Genomic DNA, 27366 nt, shown 5'->3' with positions numbered 1-27366 from the left:
GGCTACTGCACATGCCCAAAAACGTCTTGTATTATTCCATGTGCAGCACTAGGTGGGGAGGGGGCAAGTGCCAAAAGAACGTTTACCCAACCGTGCACCACAGATAGAGGCTGCCATTGGGGTTGCATACAGTTTATTTACTTACAGACGCAAATCCTATAAATTCACGGTACTGATGTCAGCTTTCTGTAATTTAACCACTGGGTGACATACATATACAGTGCCATGCAGTTAGCACAAAGTACCGTAAATGTACAGTACTTGGATGGTGCGGGAAATAGCGTAGATCCCGGCACGTTACCCCTCAGTTGCTGTGGTCAATAGTGGGGCATCTACGTGGGTAAACAGATGGCGGGGGCTTCTTCTGTCACCATCAGCGCAATCGCAGGTTTCTGATAGGTGCCATGGCAACCGGGGGCCTAAACAAGGCTCCCAGGTCTGCCATGTGTGAATGCTTATAAAGCCATGCCATTATGTACTCAACGCCTTTGTTGCAGAAGTTTTGTTGTGTTACTGGTTGCCCTTGGATCCGACCATAACCCATTCCTCTGGCTATGGTCGGGAAAAGACAATTCCCGACCATAGTATGGCTTTGTGGTCGCTTTCAATGTTCTCATGAACACGCTTTATTTCGTTTGCACTCCGGAACATCCAATTATTCCCGAGTGCTTGGTGTGACTACCAGCCCGTAGCTGCAACTGCGCATGCGCAACAGTAGCGCTGCCCAAGTCCCCGCCTGCACTCGGTAACTGGCAACTGTTCCCGAGTGCTTCTACTAAACTTGCATTTCAGCAAGACTGTATGTACCCAGGAACCGGCGACTGTTCCCAAGTGCTTATTCTAAACCTGTATTTCAGCGTGCGCTACTGCTCATGCACAGTCACATCGCTGTAGAGGACGGTATGTACCCGGGAACCGGCGACTGTTCCCAAGTGCTTATTCTAAACCTGTATTTCAGCGTGCGCTACTGCTCATGTGCAGTCACATCGCTGTAGAGGACTGTATGTACCCGGGAACCGGCGACTGTTCCCAAGTGCTTATTCTAAACCTGTATTTCAGCATGTGCTACTGCTCATGCGCAGTCACATCGCTGTAGAGGACGGTATGTACCCGGGAACCGGCGACTGTACCCAAGTGCTTATTCTAAACCTGTATTTCAGCGTGCGCTACTGCTCATGCGCAGTCACATCGCTGTAGAGGACTGTATGTACCCGGGAACTGGCGACTGTTCCCAAGTGCTTATTCTAAACCTGTATTTCAGCGTGCGCTACTGCTCATGCGCAGTCACATCGCTGTAGAGGACGGTATGTACCCGGGAACCGGCGACTGTTCCCAAGTGCTTATTCTAAACCTGTATTTCAGCATGTGCTACTGCTCATGCGCAGTCACATCACTGTAGATCACGGTATGTACCCGGGAACCGGCGACTGTTCCCAAGTGCTTATTCTAAACCTGTATTTCAGCGTGCGCTACTGCTCATGCGCAGTCACATCGCTGTAGAGGACGGTATGTACCCGGGAACCGGCGACTGTTCCCAAGTGCTTATTCTAAACCTGTATTTCAGCATGTGCTACTGCTCATGCGCAGTCACATCGCTGTAGAAGACTGTATGTACCCGGGAACCGGCGACTGTTCCCAAGTGCTTTTTCTAAACCTGTATTTCAGCGTGCGCTACTGCTCATGCACAGTCACATCACTGTAGAGGACGGTATGTACCCGGGAACCGGCGACTGTTCCCAAGTGCTTATTCTAAACCTGTATTTCAGCATGTGCTACTGCTCATGCGCAGTCACATCGCTGTAGAAGACTGTATGTACCCGGGAACCGGCGACTGTTCCCAAGTGCTTTTTCTAAACCTGTATTTCAGCGTGCGCTACTGCACATGTGCAGTCACATCGCTGTAGAGGACGGTATGTACCCGGGAACCGGCGACTGTTCCCAAGTGCTTATTCTAAATCTGTATTTCAGCGTGCGCTACTGCACATGCGCAGTCACATCGCTGTAGAAGACTGTATGTACCCGGGTACCGGCGACTGTTCCCAAGTGCTTATTCTAAACCTGTATTTCAGCGTGCGCTACTGCTCATGCGCAGTCACATGGCTGTAGAAGACTGTATGTACCCGGGAACTGGCGACTGTTCCCAAGTGCTTATTCTAAACCTGTATTTCAGCATGTGCTACTGCTCATGCGCAGTCACATCGCTGTAGAGGACGGTATGTACCCGGGAACCGGCGACTGTTCCCAAGTGCTTATTCTAAACCTGTATTTCAGCGTGCGCTACTGCTCATGCGCAGTCACATCGCTGTAGAAGACTGTATGTACCCGGGAACCGGCGACTGTTCCCAAGTGCTTATTCTAAACCTGTATTTCAGCATGCGCTACTGCTCATGCGCAGTCACATCGCTGTAGAAGACTGTATGTACCCGGGTACTGGCGACTGTTCCCAAGTGCTTATTCTAAACCTGTATTTCAGCGTGCGCTACTGCTCATGCGCAGTCACATCGCTGTAGAAGACGGTATGTACCCGGGAATCGGCGGTTGTTTCCGAGTGATTCTAATTTACTATTTCAGCGTCTGCTACAAGTACTAGGACTGCAGTAGCTTCGCTGTTCAAATCTTAGCCGTCACTTGGGAATTACAGCTCTGAGTAATCCAGAGCTAGAAACCAGCCTGATAATTAGCAGTAATTAATAATAATATTAATTACCAGTCCTCTGATTCCTCCATTGCCGCTGACTGGAGGATTCTATATTTTGCTTCTCTTCACTTATAGACATCTAGAAAAGAAAGAGGTGCTATAATATGTTCCTGGTATATGCTATAGATGTACTGGATCAGTAAAGAGATGTTAGTGTGCCTGGTTTCTGATAAAGCTCAAATCATTTTTAACCCCTTCCCTCTTTGGCCGCTTTTGACCTTCCTGACAGAGCCTCATTTTTCAAATCTGACATGTTTCACTTTATATGGTAATAACTCCGGAATGCTTTTACCTATCCAAGTGATTCTGAGATTCTTTTCTCGTGACACATTGGACTTTATGTTACTGGCAAAATTTGCCCGATACATTCAGTATTTAATTGTGAAAAACACCAAAATTTAGCGAAAAATTGCAAAAATTTGGATTTTTCTCAATTTAAATGTATCTGCTTGTAAGACAGGCAGTTATACCACACAAAAATGTTGCTAACTAACATCCCCCATATGTCTACTTTAGATTGGCATCGTTTTTTGAACATCATTTTATTTTTCTAGGACGTTACAAGGCTTAGAACTTTAGCAGCAATTTCTCACATTTTCAAGAAAATTTCAAAATGCTATTTTTACAGGGGCCAGTTCAGTTGTGAAGTGGCTTTGAGGTCCTTAGATATTAGAAACCCCCAATAAGTCACCCCATTTTAAAAACTGCACCCCTCAAAGTATTCAAAACAGCATTTAGAAAGTTTCTTAACCCTTTAGACATTGCACAGGAATTAAGGCAAAGTAGAGGTGAAATTTACAAAGTTCATTATTTTTTTCCAGAAATTAATTTTGAATCCATTTTTTTTGTACCACAGAATGTTTTACCAGAGAAATGCAACTCAATATTTATTGCCCAGGTTCTGCAGTTTTAGGAAATATCCCACATGTGGCTCTAGTGTGCTACTGGACTGAAGCACCGGCCTCAGAAGCAAAGGAGCACCTGGTGGATTTTGGGTCTCCTTTTTATTAGAATATATTTTAGGTACCATGTCAGCTTTGAACAGGTCTTGTGGAACTAAAACAGTGGAAACCCCCCAAAAGTGACCCCATTTGGGAAACTACACCCCTCGAGGAATTTATCTAGGGGTGTAGCAAGCATTTTGACCGGCCAGTTTTTTTGCAAAAATTTTTGGAACTAGGCCATGAAAATGAAAATCTAAATTTTTTCAAATAAAATGTAGGTTTAGCTAATTTTTTTTCATTTCCAAAAGAACTAAAGTAGAAAAAGCACCACAACATTTGTAGAGCAATTTCTCCCGAGTAAAACAATACCCCACATGTGGTAATAAACTGTTATTTGGACACACAGCAGGGCTTAGAATGGAAAGAGCGCCATTTGGCTCTTGGAGCTCAAATTTAGCAGGAATGGTTTGCGGAGGCCATGTCGCATTTGCAAAGCCCCCTAGGGGACAAAACAGTGGAAACCCCCAACAAGTGACCCCATTTTGGAAACTATACCCCTCAAGGAATTTATCTAGGGGTGTAGCAAGCATTTTGACCGGCCAGTTTTTTTGCAAAAATTTTTGGAACTAGGCCATGAAAATGAAAATCTACATTTTTTCAAATAAAATGTAGGTTTAGCTAATTTTTTTTCATTTCCACAAGGACTGAAGGAGAAAAAGCACTATAAAATTTGTAAAGAAATTTCTCCCGAGTAAAACAATACCCCACATGTAGTAATAAACGGCTGTTTGGAGACACGGCGAGGCTGAGAAGGGAAAGAGCGCCATTTGGCTTTTGGAACTCAAATTTAACAGGAATGGTTTGCGGAGGCCATGTCGCATTTGCAAAGCTCCTGAGGGGACAAAACAGTGGAAACCCCCAACAAGTGACCCCATTTTGGAAACTACACCCCATGAGGAAATTATCTAGGAGTATAGTGAGCAGTTTGACCCCACAGGTGTTTTACAGAACTTATTGGAAGTAGACCGTAAAAATGAAAATCTACATTTTTTCAAATAAAATGTAGGTTTAGGTATTTTTTTTTCATTTCCACAAGGACTGAAGGAGAAAAAGCACCATAAAATTAGTAAAGAAATTTCTCCCGAGTAAAACAATACCCCACATGTGGTCATAAACGGCTGTTTGGACACACGGTAGGGCTCAGAATGGAACTAGCACCATTTGGATTTTGGATAATGTCTGGGCGCCATGTCACATTTGCTGAGCCCCTGTAGTACTAGTACAGTGGAAACACCCCAAAAGTGACTCCATTTGGGAAACTGCACCCCCTGAGGAATCATCTAGGGGTATAGTGAAAATTTTGATCCCAAAGGTTTTTTGCTGAATTAATTAGAATTAAGCTATGAAAATGAAAAATATTTTTTTTTTCCAACAAGATGTAGTCTTAGATCAACATTTTTCATTTTTACAAGGAATAGAGAAGAAAAAGCACCCCAACATTTGTAAAGTAATTTCTCCCGAGTACGGTAACACCCCATATGTGGTTATAATAGGCTATTTACGTATATGGGAGCATTCAGAAGAAAAGGAGCGGTACTTATCTTTTGGAGCGTAGATTTTTCTGGAATGGTTTGCGGACGCCATGTTGCATTTGCAAAACCCCTGATGTACCAAACAAAAGTGACCCCGTTTTAGAAACTACACCCCTAAAGGCATTTATCAAGGGGTGTAGTGAGAATTTAGACATCACAGGTGTTTTTCAGAAATGAATACGCAGTGGATGGTGCAAAGTGAAAATTTCAATTTTTCCACTGATCTGCCCATTCACCGCACAAGATGTTGTGCCCCTAGAGAATCTTACCCCATAAATTGTTAAGCGGGTTCTCCCGGGTATGGTAATGCCTTACTTGTGGCCATAAATTGCTGTTTGGGCACACTGTAGGGCTAAGAAGGAAAAGACCGCCATTTTGAGCATGGATTTTGCTTGGTAATAGTTCTGTTTGGGGTTTTGCTGGTATTTCAGTTTATAATGTGGTAGCATATGTAATCTGTGCGGAGTCCATCAGGGTATATGTAATCTGTGCGGAGTACATCAGGGTATATGTAATCTGTGCGGAGTACATCAGGGTATATGTAATCTGTGCGGAGTATATCAGGGTATATGTAATCTGTGCGGAGTACATCAGGGTATATGTAATCTGTGCGGAGTATATCAGGGGTATATGTAATCTGTGCGGAGTACATCAGGGTATATGTAATCTGTGCGGAGTACATCAGGGCATAATAAGAGGGTATAATAATGGGGTAAATAATACAATTCTCCATAGATGTGTGTTACGCTGTGAAGCGATCCGTTATGCACAGGCCGGTGTCACACTGATAAACGGTTTTCTTTCTTATCCCCCTTCTGTAACGCTCTGCACCTTTTGGGGACTTTTTCTCCTTCGTAGTTTGGGAAATATTGCTGGGAAAGTTTTGCGCTGGTATAATACGGGCGCCCTCGCTTCCAGCGGATGTGCTATGTCCATTCCCTTTCCTAGTTCCTAAATCCTGGGGCCCTGAAACTGAAGGAATGTTTGCCTCCGGCCTGCGCATTGAGATGTTTTTCATCACCGCATTACTAGTGCCATAACTTTTTTATTTTTCGGCTGATGGAGTGGTGTGCGGGCTTGTTTTTTGCGAGACGGGCTGTAGATTTTATTGGTACCATTTTAGAACACATACGACTTTTTGATCATTTTTTATTTCATTTTTTGGTAAAGGAAATTACTAAAAACAAGCAATTCTGGAATAGTTTTTTATTGTTTTTTTTTTCGGCATCCACAGTGCGCCCTAAATTACATGTTCGCTTTATTCTGCGGGTCGATACGATTACGGCGATACCAAATTTATATAGTTTTTTTTTATGTATTGCAGCTTTTGCACAATAAAATCACTTTTTTTATAAAATCATTTGTTTTCTGTGTCGCCATATTCTAAGACCCATAACTTTTTTATTTTTGCGTGCACGAAACGGTGTCAGGGATTATTTTTTGCGGGACGGATTGTCGTTTTTATTAGTACTATTTTGGAGTAAATGTGACTTTTTGATCACTTTTTATAGCATTTTTTGGAAGGAGATGTGACCTAAAAACAAAGATTCTGGCGCTGTTTTTCATGTTTTTTTTTTACGGCGTTCACCGTGCGGGATAAATTACATAATAGTTTTGTAGTTTGGGTCGTTACGGACGCGGCGATACCAATTAGTTTTTTTAATTTTTACGGTTTTTCCCATAATAAAAGACTTACTATGGGAAAAAAGTCAGTTTAGCTTTATTTTTATTTGAAATGTGTGTGTTTTTATTGTTTTACCACATTTTTATTAACTTTTTTTTACTTTTCTGACTTGTCCCACTAGGGGACATGAGGGCCTGATGCCCCGATCGCTACTCTAATACACTGCACTACATACGAAGTGCAGTGTATTAGCGCTGTCAGTTATTCACTGACAGCAAGCCTATGAGGACACGCCGAAGGCGGGTCCTCATGGGCTCCCGTACAAGGCAGACTCGGACGCCATTTTCTGGCGTCCGATTGCCACAGCAACCCAGCGATTGCATCACTGGGTTGCCGATCGGGTGAAAACCTATCAGATGCTGCGCTCTATTGAGCGCAGCATCTGAGGGGTTAATCTGCCGGATCGGAGAATAGCTCCGGTCCTGGCAGTTACAGGAGGGTGCCAGCTGTATAATACAGCTGTCACCCCGCGGTGATGGTGCCGGCTCTGCTTCTGAGCCCGCACAATCACTGCGCCGTACATGTACGGCGCTTTTGTGGGAAGCACCTCCCGACAGCGCCGTACATGTACGGCGCATGTCGGGAAGGGGTTAAGGGGCAATTAAATCCGTTCTGGGGTACATTCTGCGGAGCCAAACTAGAGATCCCACCTCAAGTCTTCCTATCCAAGAGGTCGCACCGACCACCCCACACTGACTATAAGCCACAAGTATCATGGAATTGTCTCTGACCACAGCCCCTAAATTATTCACCAATCACACCAAAGATCAGAGGTCTAGAAGAAATAGCGCTCTCCTTCACATCTGTATAACAGAAAACCATTCTACAATCTATTCAGTGGACCATTTACATCTCATTTATAACATGGGCCTAAGTGTGGCCTAGAGAGGACACCAAATATCTGATATCATCATCAGGAAAAATATTACACATTCAATAGAGACCTCACATGCGCCAAGTTATGACACAAAGTGATATCACTAGTAGTGAAAATAGCCGGACACTGACTTGTGACTTCTGGCCAAATCACTAGAGAGGAAAAGAAAAGGAGACGCGTCAACTAAACTGCGCCATTCACAGGAAAAATATTAAAACCCTGCCCACACAAACCCTACAAAAATGAGCCTTATTTCAGGGGAGACTTTCATGGACACTGCTGATAACCAGAAAGATTGTGTAACATACTGACAAACAAAATATACTGGGCTCGATAACGTCATTGTCATTACACATAGGGATTTCTACATCAGTAACACCTCAAATAATGATGATATCTTGTTACTAGCCGGGATGTAAGGGGCGTCTGGCTGCAACATTTATCACCCCATTCATCGCTACCTTTAATTTGGTGGATCTGACGGCAAGTAGAATGTCCTTCCTTACCCTGCCACAAATGGAGCATTTTATAGGAGTTCTTCCCATCTTAGACATTTATGGCATACATCAGAGCTGGACCCGCCATAAATGTCTAAGATGGAAAAACCCCTTTAAGCTGCACACTCGTCTGTAAGAGATGAAACACTACTCTATGGCCAGAGGTAGACAACTGACTGTTAGAACGTCCAAATTTCCTCAAGAATATCCTCCAACAACAAGAACTCCAGAAGAAAACTCTTCTGCAAACAGCAACCAAACCGCATCTGACCGGGGAAATCCAACTCAAAATCACTTTATTACCAGAACTCTATGAATTAATTCTATCACACCTACTTTACTTAGTCATAATACTTTCTATAGGAATTTTATCAACATTTCGGCCCCATTCACACGGCTGTGCCCATAATCACGGCCTGTGATTGTGGGCACGGCCAGCGGCCGATGGCCGCGGGCCACAGTTTCGGGCCGTGCTCTCATACAAAGTATGGGAGCACGGCCCATAAAAAACGAAAAGTAGGACATGCTCCATAATTCACGGCACGGTTCTACGGCACAGACAGCTATCCGTAGCGATACGGAAAGGTTTCTGCGGCCAATAGAACCAGGCGGTTCTGTTTTTTTACAGTCATGTGCATGGGGCCTTAAATTGTTAATAAACATAGTGACATGTCAGAAGTTTTGATCGGTGGGAGTCCTAGCACTGAGACCCCCACTTATTGCTAAAATGAAGCAGCAGAAGCGGCAGGGTGAGCGATGTACTGCTTTGTTTCTGATCGTCTTCCCTCGGAAAGTTGAGCAAACGGTGTACAGACTCAGAGTTTACATTTAGTCCGTACAACGCTCACTCAGTTTTCCGTGGAAAGCCAATCAGAAACCATGCGGCACAGCACTCACCCGAGCGCTTCTGCCGCTTCGCTGTAGCAGTCGGGGGGGGGTCTCAGTGCTGAGACCCCCACTGATCAAAACTTCTGCTATGTCACTTTGATATGTTAAAAGTTTAGTTACACTTTATCAGCCTCACACAAGACTAAAAACATACCTTTACCCAACTGCCCCATGACAATCACAATACCTAAACGGCTCCAACGCCAGCCACAAAGTCCTATAAATTAATCAAATTAATCAGTTCCGCGTTTTTTTCTGCCACCCATTGATTTCAATGAGGGGTCAGAGGCGGAAACCGCTCCAGGAAAGTGATTTGGGGCATTTTTTTGGCGCTGATTCCGTTGCGGTTTCCGTGTGAACCGACCTGTGGAGCATTCACCATCTTGATTCTCTGAACTTGGAAATAGACACCTGAAAAAGAAGAAGGAGGTGTGAGAATACATTCCTGGTAAATGTTATCGATTTCCATATAACGCTGATGTCTGTAAGAAATCCATGAAATAAGATGTTACTGCAGCGTGTGATCCTACAACTACAATCTATCCGGATACTTACCAGTCGCTGATACTAATCATAAAGGGGGCAGTTTATTAACACTGGTGTTTTATACTCCAGTCTTAATAGAAAAAAAAATGAACGTAAAGTGCGACACATTTATTAAGAGGCAAAAGCATTTTAATAAATGTGTTGCATTTTTCTGCTGGGCCGTGCGGTAAAATTGTGCAGCAATGACCACACCATGCACCATAGCATCCCTCCCACGTCTCCCATAACATCAAAAAACACATACTCACCTCACCGCTCTTCTTCTCCCCTCCATCTCGTCATCATTTCAGCGCCGCTCATACATAGTGGATGCCGAGAAGTGTCAGAGCCATATATGCAGGAGCGGATTACAATGAGGGCAATGTGGGCACTTGCCCAGGTCCCGAGGCTGAAGGGGGACCAGTTCGCCCCGGTTTTCCCGAACTGGTTGTTAAAATTACAGCTGGTTCAGAGAACCGGGGTGAAACAGGACCCAATTGTATCCGTGTCCTTAGGATGCAGATACAACCGATTACTATTGCACTGGCTTTTTTTTCTGTGGGCAGCATTGGGGCAATATCTACAGGGCACTCTATTTACACTGGGCAATATCTACAGGGGACATTTTGACTGGCGCGATCTACAGGGGGCAGTGTGACTGGCACTATTTACAGAGGGTATTGTGACTGGTGCTATCCACAGAGGTTATTGTGACGGTCATTATTTACAGAGGGCATTGTGACTGGCGCTATCTACAGGGGGAATTGTCACTGGCACTATCTACAGGGGGCATTGTTAGTGTGTGTGGTGTTTCAATGAACGCTGTGTATAGGAATAGAGACAGCAGCAGCAGCGGCGCTGTCTCTATTCCTCCCGGTGATCATGTGACTGGTCACATGATCGCCGGGTGCCGTTAGTGGCAGGCTGCTGCTCGGTCTTACTAGACCTAGCACAGCCCAGTTAGTGACAATCGTCACTATGAGAGGGCTGATTTCCCCTGTAACTGGGGCTGTTGTGCAACTCCAGTTACAGTGGAAAAGATGATGTAAAAGAAAGAAAAAAAATATATAAAGTTCCCCAAAGGTCTTTTTTGACCTTTGAGGGACAGAACATAATAATAAAAAAATAGTAAAGTACAAAAAAATTAAATAATAAATACACATAAAATACACACCCCAAAAAAATACCGTTCCCCCCGCCAATCATTGTTGTAACGCTAGCGCTGACCCAATTACCCTAATATAGACATATAATATATTCAAGTTTACGGTAGAAAATGACGATCACAAAAAAAAGGTCTATTTTAGGGTAAAACTATGTTATTACCAAAAAAAAAAAAAGCTGAAACGTAAAAAGCTTATTTTTTTACTATTATTTTCAAACTTTATGAATGAAAATTCTAAAATGGCAAAAAGGTGGGTATAAAAACGATAAAAAAATAAACCTCCATTGTCTACGGAAAAAACTTCGCAAAAATAACGTCGTTAGCCCAACAAATAAAAACGTTATAGCCATTTAACTAACACGTGCTAAAAAGGGCTAAACGGTGTCTGGTCCTGAAGGCGCAAAATAGCCCGGTCCTGAACTGGATAAGATCTTCTGGGGTCCTGTATCTAAGCCTACATTGTTAGGCTTAGATACGGGGTCTAACTAACAGTGTCACACATGGAGCCTGTATCTAAGCCTAACACAATGTAGGCTTAGATACAGGACCCCAGATGACATTCTTTTTATTCCTGTATAAGGGTATGTTCACACGGCCTATTTACGGACGTAATTCGGGCGTATTAACCCCCGAATTACGTCCGAAATTACGGCTTGAAAGCGTTGGCAAACATCTGCCCATTGAAAGCAATGGGCTGACGTTTGTTTGTTCACACGAGGCGTATATTTACGCGTCGCTGTCAAAAGACGGCGCGTAAATAGACGCCCGCGCCAAAGAAGTGTCATGTCACTTCTTCAGACGTAAATGGAGCCGTTTTCCATGGACTACATGGAAAACCAGCTACAGTTACGTCCGTAATGGACGCGGCGTTCAAGCGCCTGCACATGCCGTTACGGCTGAAATGACGGGGCTGTTTTCTCCTGAAAACAGCCCCTTAATTTCGGCCGTTACGGACGCTGCCGTGTGAACATACCCTAAGATTAGTGTTTTGGGGCCCTGTATCTAAGCCTAACATGTGGTATTCTTAGATACATGGCCCATGTGTGACACTGTCTGCTTGGGTAATTTTACTAAGGCTACCTTGTGGTAGGCTTAGATACATGGTCTAACAGTATCACACATGAGCAGTGTATCTAAGCATCCCTCTTTTTTTTTTTCTTAGTTATTAGGTGTTTTTTACAGGTTGGGTCCTTGGTACTACATCAAGTTCAAGGACTACTTCAATGACACCTTTTTTATTTGTAATAAAATCGTTAACCAGTGTTGTGTGTGTTATTTTCTTACAATATTTTTTCTATGTCCTTCTCATTTATTTAAAAATTTATTACTAGTGCATTATTAATGGCCACTGTCTAACAGCGTCCATTAGTAAGGCTTCATGCACACTAGCGTGTGTATTTTCCGCGCGTGAAAAACTTGCGTCAATCCCATCCGTGTGTGTGCGTTAGGGCGGATTAACACGAACGTGCTATACGTCCGTGCAACCCGCGTGGTATTCACGCTTGTGGCACGGACCTATGCTAGTCTATGGGGCAGTGCAGACAGTCCGTGAATTTTACGCAGCGTGAGTCCGCTGCGTAAAACTCGCGACATGTTCTATATTTCTGCGTTTTTCGAGCAGCACGCACCCATTGAAGTCAATAGGTGCGTGAAAATCAGGCGCACCCATGGAAGCACTTCCGTGTGACGCGCGTAATTCGCGCAACAGCAGTAAAATAATGAATGTAAACAGAAAAGCACCACGTGCTACAAACATACAAACAGAGTGTCATAATGATGACGGCTGCGCGAAAACCGAAGCCGCGCATCCGTATGAACATGACACGAAGCGGTCAAGTGCATTTTGCGCACACCAAACGCCACCGTATTTGTGTGCGCAAAACGCACACGCTCGTGTAAATCCGCCCTTATGCATCAGCGTGCTTTTCGATTGTCATGTGTTATTCACGCACTCACAAAGCCAGACCATTTTTTCTTCTTTTTTACAACAAATTGCTGTGTAAATCACGCACCAAACACGTGTGCGGTGCGTGGTTTTCACGCATGCATTGACTTCAATGTGAGTGTAGGTGCATGATAACGCACCAATAGAGGACATGCAGTATGTTTCACGCAGCGGACTCTCGCTGCGTGAAAAGTCACGCATGTGTCAACGGCCCCATTGAAATAAATGGGTCGCGTGTGTTGTGTGTTTTTTCAAAGCACAGCACACGGACGTGATTCACACTTGTGTAAATCGTGCCTAAGGCCCCATTCACACCAGGGTGAATCTCGTCCGTGTGCTGATCGTCGAAACCACGCATAGCACACGCGACCCATTTATTTCAATGGGGCCTTTTTCACGCAGCGAGAGTCCGCTGCGTGAAACATACTGCATGTCCTCTATTGGCGCGTTATCATGCACCTACACTCACATTAAAGTAGACGCATGCGTGAAAACCATGAACCAAACAAGCGTGTTTGCTGCGTGATTTATGCTGCAATTTGTTGTAACAAAAAAATGGCCTTTCTGAGTGCGTGAATAACGCATGCCACTTGCTAAGCACACTGATGCAGAACGCACACAAACTGACCCCATTCATACGCGTTTCTCACGGGCGTCAATCTTACACGCAAGTGTGCATGAGGCATAAGACGGGGCTGGACGAACACTAACCATCACTATGACCCTGGTACCCTCCGCCACCAGGGAAACTGGGAATAGCATACCTGGGTAACATCCAGTAGCTGACCATCGCTAATACTGTGGTGGCCACAGCGCTGGCTGTTATTATTAGGGCACGTTCAGACGTGGCAGAGTTTTTATGCTTCAAATGTTGTTGCAGATTTAGGGGAAGTACGCAACGAATCTGCACCAATATTTGCAGTTTTGACAGGTAATTCAGACGTTGCAGAAAACACAGCGGACCTGCCACTGATTTCGGTTTTTGCATTGCAAAGGCTGAAATACTTTGTGCCATTCCACTTCTCCGCAACAGACAGTGCATGCTGCGGCCTGAAATTTCTGCACCGCTGCCTATCGTCCGCAGCGGAGTTCCCATCAATGTCTGAACTAACTTGCCTAAAAATGTGTAGAAGGCCTGATTCAGACCAACGTGGCGTTTTTGCGCAGGCAAAACACGTGGCATTTTGCCTGCGCAAAAGCCACTTACCTGCTCCGTGAGGCAGCGTCATATGCGTGGTTTTTGCGCAGCCGCCATCATTATGACACGCCATTTGGATGCTTGTAAACAGAAAAGCACGTGGTGCTTTTCTGTTTACATTCATCCTTTTGACAGCTGTTGTGCAAAACAGCCAGTTCGCACGGAGGTGCTTCCGTGCGGCAATGCGTGGTTTTCACGCGCCCATTGACTTCAATGGGTGCGTGATTCGCGCAAAACGCCGGAATATAGAACATGTCGTGAGTTATACGCAGCGGAATCACGCTGCGCAAAAATCAATGACAGTCTGCACTGCTCCATAGACTTGCATAGGTCCGTGCCACACGTGTGAAAAACACGCGGGTTGCACGGACGTATATGGCGTTCGCGTAAATCCGCCCTTAGGTAGACAGCGCCACTATGATTCCGGTCCACAACGGATTGCTTCATGTCTCTGCCTAGGTCTATGTCCAAGCAAAGCGTGCAGGAGCGGAATCCCCGACCATAGTGGGATTCCACTACTCCGATAAGTTACAATAGCGCTAGGTACAGGTGGGGGGAGGGGTAGTGTGTCATCTATGTAATGAAATGACTCCTCCTCACAACACAAAGTGCAGGAGGAGGAATGGTACATGAAGTACAATAACGGAGGCAGCATTAGGCTAAGTTCACACAGAGTATTTTGACAAGTTTTTTTAAGCGGAAACAGCGTTGCAAAACTTGTCAAAAACGGCCCGAAAATGCGTACCATTGATTTCAATGGGAGGCGTCGGCGTCTTTTTCCCGCGAGCAGTAAAACTGCCTTGCGGGAAAAAGAAGCGACATGCTCTATCTTCGGGCGTTTACGCCTCTGACCTCCCATTGACTTCAATGGGAGGCAGAGAAAGCATATTTCGCGTTGTTTTATGCCCGCGGCGCTCAATTGCCGCGGGCGAAAAACGCCACAAAAAACAGACGCAAAAAACAACGCCAAAAAGGCTACGATAAACGCAGCGAAAAACATCGCAAATAAAGCCGCGAAAAAAGCCGCAAACAAAGAGGCAAAGAACGCCACAAAAAACGACAGGGAAAACGCCACGAAAGACGCAACGAAAAACCCAGAAAAAAAACCCGCGAAAAACGACGGAAAAAAGGCTACGATAAACGCCACGGAAAACACAGCAAAAAACATCGGAAAAAAAGACGCAAACAAACAAGCAAAAAACGCCAAGATAAACTAAGCGAAAAACGCCCCGAACAAAGCGGCAAACAAAGCCGCAAACAGTGCACAAAAAACTCCGGGAAAAACGACGCAAAAATCAACGTGCAGGGAGAGGTAAATCTGCCGCCAACTTCAAGACGGAATTTTGAGGCAGATATTCTTCCTGCAAAAAAACTGTGTGTGAACATGGCCTTAGTGGAGAGAGACATGAGATAGAAGAGGGTGGACGAGGGTGAGGGAGACACGAAGAGGTTTATAGACCTGAAAAGAGAAAGAAAACATAAATGTGAAAACATAATGGGGGGAGAACGGTCACCATCCTTCAAGAATGTCAGCAAGAAGACAAGTCCAGTGAAGGATGTCAGCGGGAGGAGCAGGGACAGCTCACGTGAACTCTTGGAAGGTACGTGCACGCTCATTGCAGCCTGCAAGGAGCGTGCACGGGAAAAAAGTTTCCTCACAAGGAAAGATCAACAAACCAGAGCTGAACTGCATGTAAACAAGCTGTGCTAAACTCAAAGCAGAAATGTGCGAAGTAGAAGTTTTTTTTAAATAATGCTTTATTTAGGTTGTCTGTATAAGGGGTAATGTATGACCCAGTTTTTGAAAAAATTTTGGTATCTCGGACAACCCCTTTAAAGAGGCTCTGTCACCAGATTTTGCAACCCCTATCTGCTATTGCAGCAGATCGGCGCTGCAATGTAGATACGAGTAACGTTTTATTTTTAAAAAACGAGCATTTTTGACCAAGTTATGACCATTTTTGTATTTATGCAAATGAGGCTTTCTAAAGACTGTAGCCTCTGGTGCCGATGTGTCCTCGCTCGTCCGACACGATGCAGGACCTGGGGCAGGAAGTGAGTGACGTCACAGCGTGATCTCTCGAGAACACGCTGTGTCTGCACTGCCAGAAGCTGGGTGTTGTGAAGAGAAGTGGATGATACTTCTCGTCAGAACGCCCAGCTAGTAAAAGAAGTAAAAACGCCCCGATGTACGCACATAATACACGCCCAGTTGGACTTTAGAAAGCCTCATTTGCATAAATACAAAAATGGTCATAACTTGGCCAAAAATGCTCGTTTTTAAAAGATAAAAACGTTACTGTAATCTACATTGCAGCGCCGATCTGCTGCAATAGCAGCTAGGGGTTGCAAAATCTGGTGACAGAGCCTCTTTAGGGTAAAAGTAGATGATAAATGTACTTTTACCTTAAAGGGGTATTCCGGAACTAAAAAATGACATTTATTTAAATAAAGCAATGAAAATGATATAACTTTACAATGTACTTACGTTTCATCAGATGGCTGTAGCGTCGTATATCCTCCTCCGTCACCGCCCCCTTAGTAAAGCAAAATCTGCACTTCCTGTGCAGACCCGTCCATTTAGTCTTCTGCCTTGCTTCCGGTTTCCGGCTTTCACACTGTACGGTTACGTCACAAATGACGTAACCGTACCACGTGCTTCTTTATCTCAGAGCATGCGTGGTTAACACACTCCACCGCGCATGCTCTGTGAAATTATAACCCCTTATAAATTACCGACGGAACACGAAGTTGCGGGAATAACGGCCGTTTCGGCCGTCTTCCCGACAGGTGCAGGAGCTGTGACAGCTGCTGTCTCATACAGCAGCTGCCGCAGCTCCTACAGCGGGGACCGATCGCTGTGTCCCCGCTGTCTAACCACTTAAAAGCCGCGTTCAATAGAGATCGCGGCTTTTTAGGGGTTAAGTTACCATCGCCGGCCTGCTACACGATAGCGACCGGCGATGGTTACTATGGCAACCGGACACCAAACAATGGCGTCCGGCTATGCCATCGACGGAAGCCTAATGGGTCCTGACAAAGTCAGGACCCACTATGCTTGCTGTCAGTGAATAGCTGACAGTTCTAATACACTGCACTACGCATGTAGTGCAGTGTATTAGAATAGCGATCAGGGCCTCCTGCCCTCAAGTCCCCTTGTGGGACAAAGTAATAAAGTAAAAAAAAAAAGATGTGTAAAAATAAGAAAATAAAAGTTAAAAAAAATCCCCTTTTTTTCCCTTATCAGTCCTTTTTTATTAATAAAAATATATAAATAAATAAAATAAAAAATAATTGGTATCGCCGCGTCCGTAACGGCCTGAACTACAAAATTATTTCGTTATTTATCCCGCACGGTGAACGCCGTAAAAGAAAATAATAATAAACCGTACCACAATCACAATTGTTTGGTCACTTCACCTCCCAAAAAATTTATTAAAAATAGATCAAAAAGTCGCATGTACCGAAAAATGGTACTGATCGAAACTACAGTTCGTTACGCAAAAAATAAGTCCTCGCACGGCTTTATTGATGGAAAAATAATAAAGTTCTGGCTCTTAGAATAAGGTAACAGAAAAAGTGAATGATTGTTTACAAAACGTATTTTATTGTGCAAACGCCATAAGACATAAAAGAACTATAAACATCTGGTGTCACCGTAAGGCCGAGTTTACACGAGCGTGTGCATTTTGTGCAAGCAAAAAGCGCGGCGTTTTGCGTGCGCAAAAGGCAATTAACAGCTCCGTGTGTCAGCCCTTTATGATGCGCGGCTGCCTGGTTTTCGCGCAGCCGCCATCATTATGACACTCCGTTTGGATGTTTGTAAACAGAAAAGCACGTGGTGCTTTTCTGTTTTCATTCATCCTTTAGGCGGGATTCACACGACCGGGTCGTTCCCGAGCCCGAGTGCCGGCCGGTAAAATCGGCCATTCTGCCCGGCCGGTTTGCATAAAGTTATGCATCCGTGCCGGGCCGGGCAGATCCGGACAGTGACATCAGCGGCAGCTCCTGAACGGGAATCCCCATGTGTTCGGGGATTCCGCTTCAGGAGTTTCCCCTGATGTCACTGCCCAGATATGGACAGAGACATCAAGCGCTCTGTCCAGGAGCGGAATCCCCGAACACACGGGGATTCCGCTCCTTTAAGGAGCTTAAGTGCGGCTAGCACATAGCAGAGCGGGGAGATACCTCCCTGCTCTGCTATAGTGGCGTCGCTGCAGTAGAAGCAGCCGCAGCCGCAGCTGCTGCTACTAGCGGCGCCATCGAAGGTGTCGCCGAGCCAGGGTGCTTTTAACAAGCAGGGGAAGGGAGCCAGCGCAGCGCTCCCTCCACCTGCTGTACACCCCGGCCCTGCAACACAGTGTACAGCGATGCCATTCGTCAGAATGGCATCAACTCCTCCTCCTCACATGCACTCTGCACTGTGAGGAGGAGGAGATAGAGCGCAAGCGCCGGGAAAAACGGCCATCACTCGGAACACATTCCGGTGATGGCCGTGTAATACCCGGCCCCATAGACTTCTATGGGAGCCGGGCGGCCGGGTGCCCGGGCAAAGATAGAGCATGTCCTATTTTTTGACGGCCGGATTTCCCGGCCGTCAAAAAATCGGTCGTGTGAATAGCCCCATTAGGGGTCTATCATTCCTAATGCAGACGGGTGCCGGCCGATTTATGAACGGCCGGCACCCGGCCGGGAAACCCTGCCGTGTGAATGAGGCCTTACAGTGCTGTTGCTTGAATCACGCGCGTCCCACGGAATTGCTTCCGTGCGACATGCGTGGTTTTCACACACCCATGGACTTCAATGGGTGCGTGATGTGCGAACAGCGCACAAATATAGGACGTCGTGCGTTTCACGCAGCGGACATACGCTGCGTGAAAATCACGCCCACCTGGCTGCACGGCCCCATAGACTAACATAGGTCCCTGCGACGCGCGTTGCACGGATGTATAAAACGCTCGTGTAAATGAGCTCTAATCGTATCGCCCCGCAGAATAAAGTGAATATGTCATTTATAGCGCACGGTGAACGCTGTAAAAAAAAATAATAGAATAAAAAAACAATAGTAGAATTGCTGTTTTTTTAGTCACCGCGCCACTTAAAAATAGAATAAAAACTGATCAAAAAGCCGCATGCACCCCAAGAAAACTACAATGAATTCCTCAAGGGGTCTAGTTTCCAAAATGGGGGCACCTTTTGGGGGTTTCCACTTTTTTGGTACCAGAAGACCTCTTCAAACCGTTTAACCCCTTAATGACCGGGCCATTTTGCACGTTAATGACCAAGGATTATTTTTTGTTTTTTCACGGTCGCATTCCAAGAGTCGTAACTTTTTTTTTATTCCGTCGACATAGCCGTATAAGGGCTTGTTTTTTGCGGGACGAGTTGTATTTTGTAATTGTACCATTTTTAGATGCTTATAATATATTGATTAACTTTTATTAACTTTATTTTAGGAGAGAATTGAAAATAAGCAGCTATTCCAGCATTGATTTTCACGTTATAAATGTACGCCGTTTACTATGCAGCGTAAATAACATGTTAACTTTATTCTATGGCTCGGCACGGTTACGGGGATACCAAATATGTAAAGGTTTTATATGTTTTCCTACGTTTGCACAATAAAAACCCTTTTAGAAAAAAATTACTTGTTTTTGCATCGCCGCATTCCAAGAGCCGTAACGGTTTTATTTTTCCGTCTATGTGGCCGTATGTGGGCTTGATTTTTGCGGGACAATGTGTAGTTTTCATTAGTACTATTTTAGGGTACATAGGACTTAGATTAATTTTTATTTAATTTTTTATGGTGGGAATGGGAGAAAAGAGCGAATTTTGCCGTTGTTTTTTTGGACGCCGTTCATCCAGCGGTTTAATTAATGTGTTAATTTTATTGTTCAAGTGGTTACGATCGCGGGGATACCATATATGTGTATGTGTGATTTGTTTTGACACTTTTACTTTAAAAAAAACACTTTTTGGGCAAAAAAAGTAGTTTTATTTGATTTTCACTGTAATTTTTTTTTTTGTTTTTTCACCAACTTTATTTAACGGATTGACATTTTTTTTTTAGTCCCACCCGGGGACTTCACTATGCGATGTGCCGATCGCATATATAATGCTTTGGTATACTTCGTATACCAAAGCATTATTGCCTGTCAGTATAAAACAGAGGGAGCTCCCTCCCTCTGTCAAACACATTAGATGTATTGACAGCGGCATTTAATGGGTTAAACTGCCGGAATCGGAGCGCGCTTCGATTCCGGCAGTTGCAGCAGGAGCCAGGCTGTGTATAACAGCCGTGCTCCTTCCGCTGATCGTGTGGGTACACTGGCAGTACCCGCGCCATCACAGGACGGATATATCCCTCCTCCTGCAGCTGCAGAGGACTGATATATCCGCCCTTCGGCGTTAAGAGGTTAAAAACGCAGATATCCAGTGATTTCAGCTTGTGCTATCAGTAATAGAATGAGAGCACCAAAATGAAGACTGAGATTGCAGAAGTTAGTAGAGCTGGGTGTAGTAGGCGGAGCAAGTGCACTGCTGCATGCACATTGCATGCTGGGACTAGAGCAGTGCATGCAGGGAGGAGAAACACAGGAAGAGAAGAGGAATGAACTTACTGAGCAAAACAAACCTCTCAAGGTAAACAATAGGGAGTAGTGTTACTAAAACCATTTATTATCAAGAAAAAGATAGTCAGAGTGCACTAATATATTAATAGAGCAACATTGCATTGATTTAAAAAAAAAAAAAAAGGATTGGAAAACCCCTTTAAGAGAAGGTAAGTGTGTACAGTAAAAACTAAACCCAAAAAACATGGAGGAAGCTCAGTTTTCTCAAATTCAACCATTACATGGTACTTTAAATGGTGCCCAAAAAACGACAACTCCTCTCGCAAAAAAATAATCCTTCACACACCACTCCATTGACGTAAAAATAAAAAAGTTATGACTCTAGGAAGGCGAGTGACAAATGAAAAATGGCTTGTATAACCTCTTCAGGCCGAAGCCATTTTAATAGAGTTTGAGGGCTTATTTTTTACGGGAGGCGTCGTAGTTTCTATTAGTAGCATCTAAAGTACCATACAATGCACTGGTAAACGGAAAAAAAATTATTTGCGTGCTGAAGTTGGAAAAAACTGCGATCCCTTCATGGCTTTTTGGGTTTCGTTCTTACAGATTTCACTGTGCGGTAAAAATGAAAACGGAACTACATGCTGTGGCTCAATACGATTGCGGAGATACCAATTTATATAGGTTTTCTTAAATTACACTACTTTCAAAGAAAAAATACTTTTTGGTAACATTTTTTTATTGGTGTAGCCACATTCTAAGAGCCATACGGTTTTTATTTTTTCATCGATTGAGCGGTGTGATGCGTATTTTTTGTGGGACGAGCTCTAGTTTTTATAGGTACCATTTTTTGGTACATGCAATTTTTTGATCACTTTTTATTACATTTTTTTTAAGAGCTAAGTTGACCAAAAAACAGCAATTTTGGGGTTTTAAATATTTTTGGGTTCACCATGCGCGTTAAATAACGCTATATTTTAATAGTTCAGAAACAGCTATACCAATTTTGTTAACTTTTTTTTATTTTTTACATTACTTTAGAGGAAAACTGGGAAAAGGTGTTTTTTTTTACTTTTAATTTGTTCTTTTTTCCTTACTAAAAACTATTTCCCTTTTTTTTGCTAGGGGACATGAAGCAGCGATTGTTAGATACTAATGTATTGCAGTATATTGTCATTTCCACAGGCTTCTGTTAAAGTGCAGCTAAACGTTTAACAAACTTCTGACATGTCATAGTGACATGTCAGAAGTTTTGATTGGTGGAGGTCCAAGCACTGAGACCCCACCTATCGCTAAAAGTACGGAGCTGAAGCGCTTGGTACGGGCTCTTAGACTTTCTCCGATACATTGGTTTCCGGATAAGGCCGAACAGACACGAAGCGGCTGAGCGCTCACACGAGAACTTCAGCTGCTTCATTCTAGCGATTAGTGGGGGTCTCAGTGCTCGGACCCCCACCAATCAAAACCTCTGACATGTCACTATGACATGTCAGAAGTTTCTTAAACGTTTAGCTACACTTTAAGCTCTGCCACATGCAGGGCTTAGGAGAGGCAGAGTGAAGGCAGTCTTGGGGGCCTTCATTAGGCCCTGGGCTTCCATGACAACCATAGTGACCCTGCGATCTCATTGCGGGTGGGGGTGACGAGCTGTCAGAGGGGGCCGCCCCCTCTTTTTAACACCTCAGATGCTGCCGTCGTGATTGACCACAGCATTTGAGGGGTTAAACAGCCAGAAATCAGTGCGATCACTGTTTCTGGCCGTTAGTCCCGGGTGTCATCTGTAATACACAGCTGACAGCCGCAGCGTATGGTGCACGCACAGCGCGTGAGCGCTCCATACATCACCCCTCGCACTATGACATATCTGACACAACATTTTGCCTCTACCTTGCTATGCCCCATGGAGTGAAATATACGTTAGCGAGGAGCTGGCGTAGATTTCCACTATAATTTATGCCACTTTTTTGGGAGAATCATAATAAATTTGTTGGCTCAGTGGCCACGCCCCTTTCCCCTCGACCACGCCCCATTTCTACAAAAGTGTGGAAAGTGGCGCAAAAAAAGGGCAAAAATTGCAATTTGCATCAAAAATGCGACTTTTAATCCCTTTTGTGACTTTTCTACGCCTAGAAGAGTTGATAAATGCCCCCCCCCTTAGTGTCTTATGTCTCTGTGTTCTTCTCCTGCCTGTAGTCCTCGCCTTCCTTACAGCTGTACTAGTGACTGGACCGTGAAGTAACAATCATTACCAGATAGAACGTCAGGTCCGCTCATTGTATAATATTACAACAGAGGATGAGGAACGTTTCTTGGGAAGGTCCTTGTATAAACATTACAAGTTGTAGAGTCATTTACTGCTTCACATAAGCTGAGAGACTTTCCTCCAGTTCTGTCCAGATTTCATGGATTTCATGACTAGATGTCACATTATAAAAGCTCTTAGCTGCCATATTTGCGCTCACTTATATATAAATACCGTCAGGGCCGGCCTTAGGTTGGATGGCGCCCTGTGCGGGATTCTCTATTACCGCCCACCACAAACCACATATATAGACACATACTGGAACATATATACTGCACATACATAGAGGGACATATTTAGACAAACAGGCAAATATATATATACACATTCTGGAATATATACACACACACAGACACACACACACACACACAGGAACATATATACTGCACATACATAGGAGGGACATATTTAGACAAACAGGCAAATATATATATATATACACATTCTGGAATATACACACACACACACACACACACACACACACACGAACATATATACTGCACATACATAGAGGGACATATTTAGACAAACAGGCAAATATATATATATACAAATTCTGGAATATATACACACACACACAGGAACATATATACAAAACACACATTCACATACATACCCATATATACACTGTGCAGATAATGTAGTAGATGTCACCTGCAGTCCTATGGAACACCACAGATATCACACTCTGATAACTATACCCACACATATATACACACACAGAGGCACACATATATACACACTAACATAGAGACATATATACACATATATACACACACACACACACTGGAACATATACACACACGAACACAGAGACACATACACACACATAGACACTTACATCTCTTCTTGCTGACAGGATCACAGGTTTCTTGCACGACGGGCTGTGACGGAGCTTCCTCCTCTGCTCTTGCTCCTCGGCTCTTGTTTCCTCCGTGTGTGTAACGAGGAGGAGAGGACAGAATAGGGGCAGAGCCCAGTGGTGCCCCCTACATGCTGGGAGGGTGCAGCGCCCCGTGCACTCGTACAGGTCACACACACACCTAAGACCGTCCCTAAACATCGTCTCTTACACAGATCTCAAGTCTCTCACTGTCTATTATCCGCTCAACTGACACCAACTGACACCTGCAGTTCCATGGAGACGGCTGGTGCAGAGGAGCTCTGAGGATGGGATCATTCAAAGCGTCCAATCAGAAGCTGCCAACTGGTTTGTACCACTAGGTAAACTACAAGGGTAGGCTCGGACCAAACCAATGACAGTTTTTGTGTTTGTTTTAATAAAGCAACAAGCGGTTATATGTTATACATTTTATATATATATATCCAAAAAAGAGAACGTGAAGCAGCACTCAAATAAAGTGAATTTATTCATCCAACATAGAACCACAACGTTTCACCTCCTCTATGAAGGCATTTTCAAGTCACTTTATTTGAGTGCTGCTTCACGTTCTCTTTTTTGGATATCTAACACATAAGGAGAGGTCACGCCTTTATTTTTGAAGCTTTGCACCAGCCTAGTCAGGCATTTGTTCACAGTGCTGCTCCAATCCTCTGCTTTTATATTATATATATATATATATATATATATATATATATATATATATATACACACAGACACACACACAGACACACACACACACACACACATACACACACAAATAAATGTGTATGGAAAGGAAATGATTTATTCCATCTCAAACAGAAAAATATTGACATTACACATTTAGGCCCCATGCACATGACCGTAAAAACTCCCGTAATTACGGGCCCATAGACTTCTATTGGTCACGGGTACCTCCCCGTATGCTTACGGGAAGGTGCCCGTGCTGTTGAAAAAGATAGAACATGTCCTATTTCAGGCCGTAATTACGGCACGGGCAGCCAATAGAAGTCTATGGGGCTCCCGTAATTACGGGTGACTACGTGTGTGCACCCGTAAGCACGGGAGCGTTGCTAGGCGACGTCAGTAAATAGTCACTGTCCAGGGTGCTGAAAGAGTTAAACGATCGGCAGTAACTGTTTCAGCACCCTGGACAGTTGCTACCGATCACAATATAGATAAAGCTATAAAAAAAAAAAAGACGTGCATACTTACCCAGAACTCCCTGCTTCTTCCTCCAGTCCGGCCTCCTAGGATGACGTTACAGCCCATGTAACCGCTGCAGCCAATCACAGGCCAATCACTGGCTGCAGTGGTCACATGGACTGCCGCGTCATCCAGGGAGGTCGGACTGGATGTCAAGAGAGGGACGCATCACCAAGACAACGGCCGGGTAAGTATGAATTTCTTTTACTTTTATTACGGAAAGGGCTGTCCCTTCTCTCTATCCTGCACTGATAGAGAGAAGGGGCTGCCGATTAGTGCAGTGCAATTTTGCAGCCAAAAACGTGCCCGTAAATACGGGTGGAATACGGGTCGAATACGTGTGACCAAGGACCCGTATTTATGCCAGTATTTACGGGTGGACAAAAATACGGTCATGTGCATGGGGCCTTATGGGGTGATTTGGTTTCTTTGAAACGGCAGCGCTTTAAGTCTTTTTATTCCTGTCAGCGAGTTAATTGTAAAGATAAAGACTCGCCCAATATCCACGTTTTAATGTTCTGTTAGTGTCTTCACCATACTGGACGGGGGAGATAATGTGATTGATAGAAGATAAGCGGCGGTTTCCCTATTTATGGCGGTATCACAACAGTAACCACATTGGCCTCTCACATTATTAATGAATTGCTGCGAGGCCTCCCCTCCTGAATAGTGGATGTATGTAACGTATAGGGTAAGGGCACACAGGGGGGATACGCTGCGTAAAAGTACACAGCGTATCCGCCATGGGAGCCGCATGGAATTTCACCAGAAAAACTGCACAGAATTGCAGAGTTTTATCCCCAATTAAATTCAATGGTAAAAACCTGAAAGAGAAGAGCAGCGATTCCGCAGCATAAAGTGACAGGCTGCGGATTAAAAAAACGCACCGCAGGTCAATTTATGAAACGGTTTCTCAGCATATTTGTTCAAATTTCATCCACTCTGCGGTTACTATAATACGCAATTAAATCCGTTTTCGAAAATCAACAGTGTTTACGCTGAGGGTATGTTCACACGCTAAAGTAAAATGTAAAATGCGGATGTTTTTAAGGGAAAACGGCCTCTGATTTTCAGCTGCTTCTTAAGCATCAAACATTTTTGATGCGTTTTTTTTTTAAGCTGTTTTTTTATTGACACAATGAAAAACGGCTCCAAAAAGGACCCAAGAAGTGACATGAACTTTTTATTTCACGAAGCGTTTTTTTTACTACAGGGTGTAATCAGGAGCGTAGCTGGGGATGGCAGGGGGGAGGGGCCATGTGCCCGGCCATCAATGGCGGATTATCATGGTACATTGTAGTTTTGTCGAGATCTAGCCGCAAATCGCGGCAAAAAAAGGCGATAAAACTGCATTGTGTATGTCCTGCAAAAGGACCTTTAGACATAAGGTCACATGACCTCATCTCTGAAGTTCTTACTATTGCTTAGAGACCTGCTGGTCACATGACCTCATCTCTGAAGTTCTTACTATTGCTTAGAGACCTGCTGGTCACATGACCTCATCTCTGAAGTTCTTACTATTGCTTAGAGACCTGCTGGTCACATGACCTCATCTCTGAAGTTCTTACTATTGCTTAGAGACCTGCTGGTCACATGACCTCATCTCTGAAGTTACTATTGCTTAGAGACCTTCTGGTCACATGACCGCAGGACTTCCAGCAGCAGCGACTCCACAGAGAAGACTGACTATGTAAGTATAAGGGGATTGATTTGTTTAATGGGACTGTATTTAGGGGTCTGGTGTGGGGACTGTATTTAGGGGTCTGGTGTGGGGTCTGTATTTAGGGGGTCTGGTGTGGGGTCTGTATTTAGGGGGCCTGGTTTGGGGACTGTATTTAGGAGGTTTGGTGTCTATTAGTTTAAGGGGTCTGTATTTAGGGTGTCTGGTCTGGGGTCTGTATCAGATTAAGGGATTTTAGGGTCTGTATATTTAGATATTTAGGGGTCTGTGTTAGTTTAAGTGATCTGGGGTCGGTATTTAGGGGGTCTGTTTTAGTTTGAGGTCTGTGTCGGTATTTAGGGGGTCTGTATTTGGGGGTGTGATCTGTATTTGTTTATGGGGTCTGTATTTAGGGGTCTGTATTAGTTTTGGGGTTTTTATTTAGGGGTCTGTATTAGTTTAGGGGGTCTGGTCTGAGGTCTGTATTAAGGGAGTCAGGTCTGGGGTTATTATTAGTGTAGGGGGTCAGGTCTGGTGTCCGTATTTAGGGGTCCGGTCTGAGGTCTGTATTTATTCAGGGTGCTTGTGATGGGGGTCTGTATTTGTTTAGGGGGTCTGGTCTGGGGACTGCAATATCTTAGAAGGTCTGGGGTCTGTAGGTATTCTATAATCTAGTCTGTGGTCCAATTTTATTAGTATGAGTAAAAGGGGTTGTCCAGGCACGTGGATA

Source organism: Rhinoderma darwinii, unplaced genomic scaffold (genome assembly GCF_050947455.1).
Source record: "Rhinoderma darwinii isolate aRhiDar2 unplaced genomic scaffold, aRhiDar2.hap1 Scaffold_87, whole genome shotgun sequence".
NCBI lineage: Eukaryota > Metazoa > Chordata > Amphibia > Anura > Rhinodermatidae > Rhinoderma > Rhinoderma darwinii.
The sequence above is the reverse complement of the archived record's forward strand: the minus strand, read 5'-3'. Positions refer to the sequence as shown.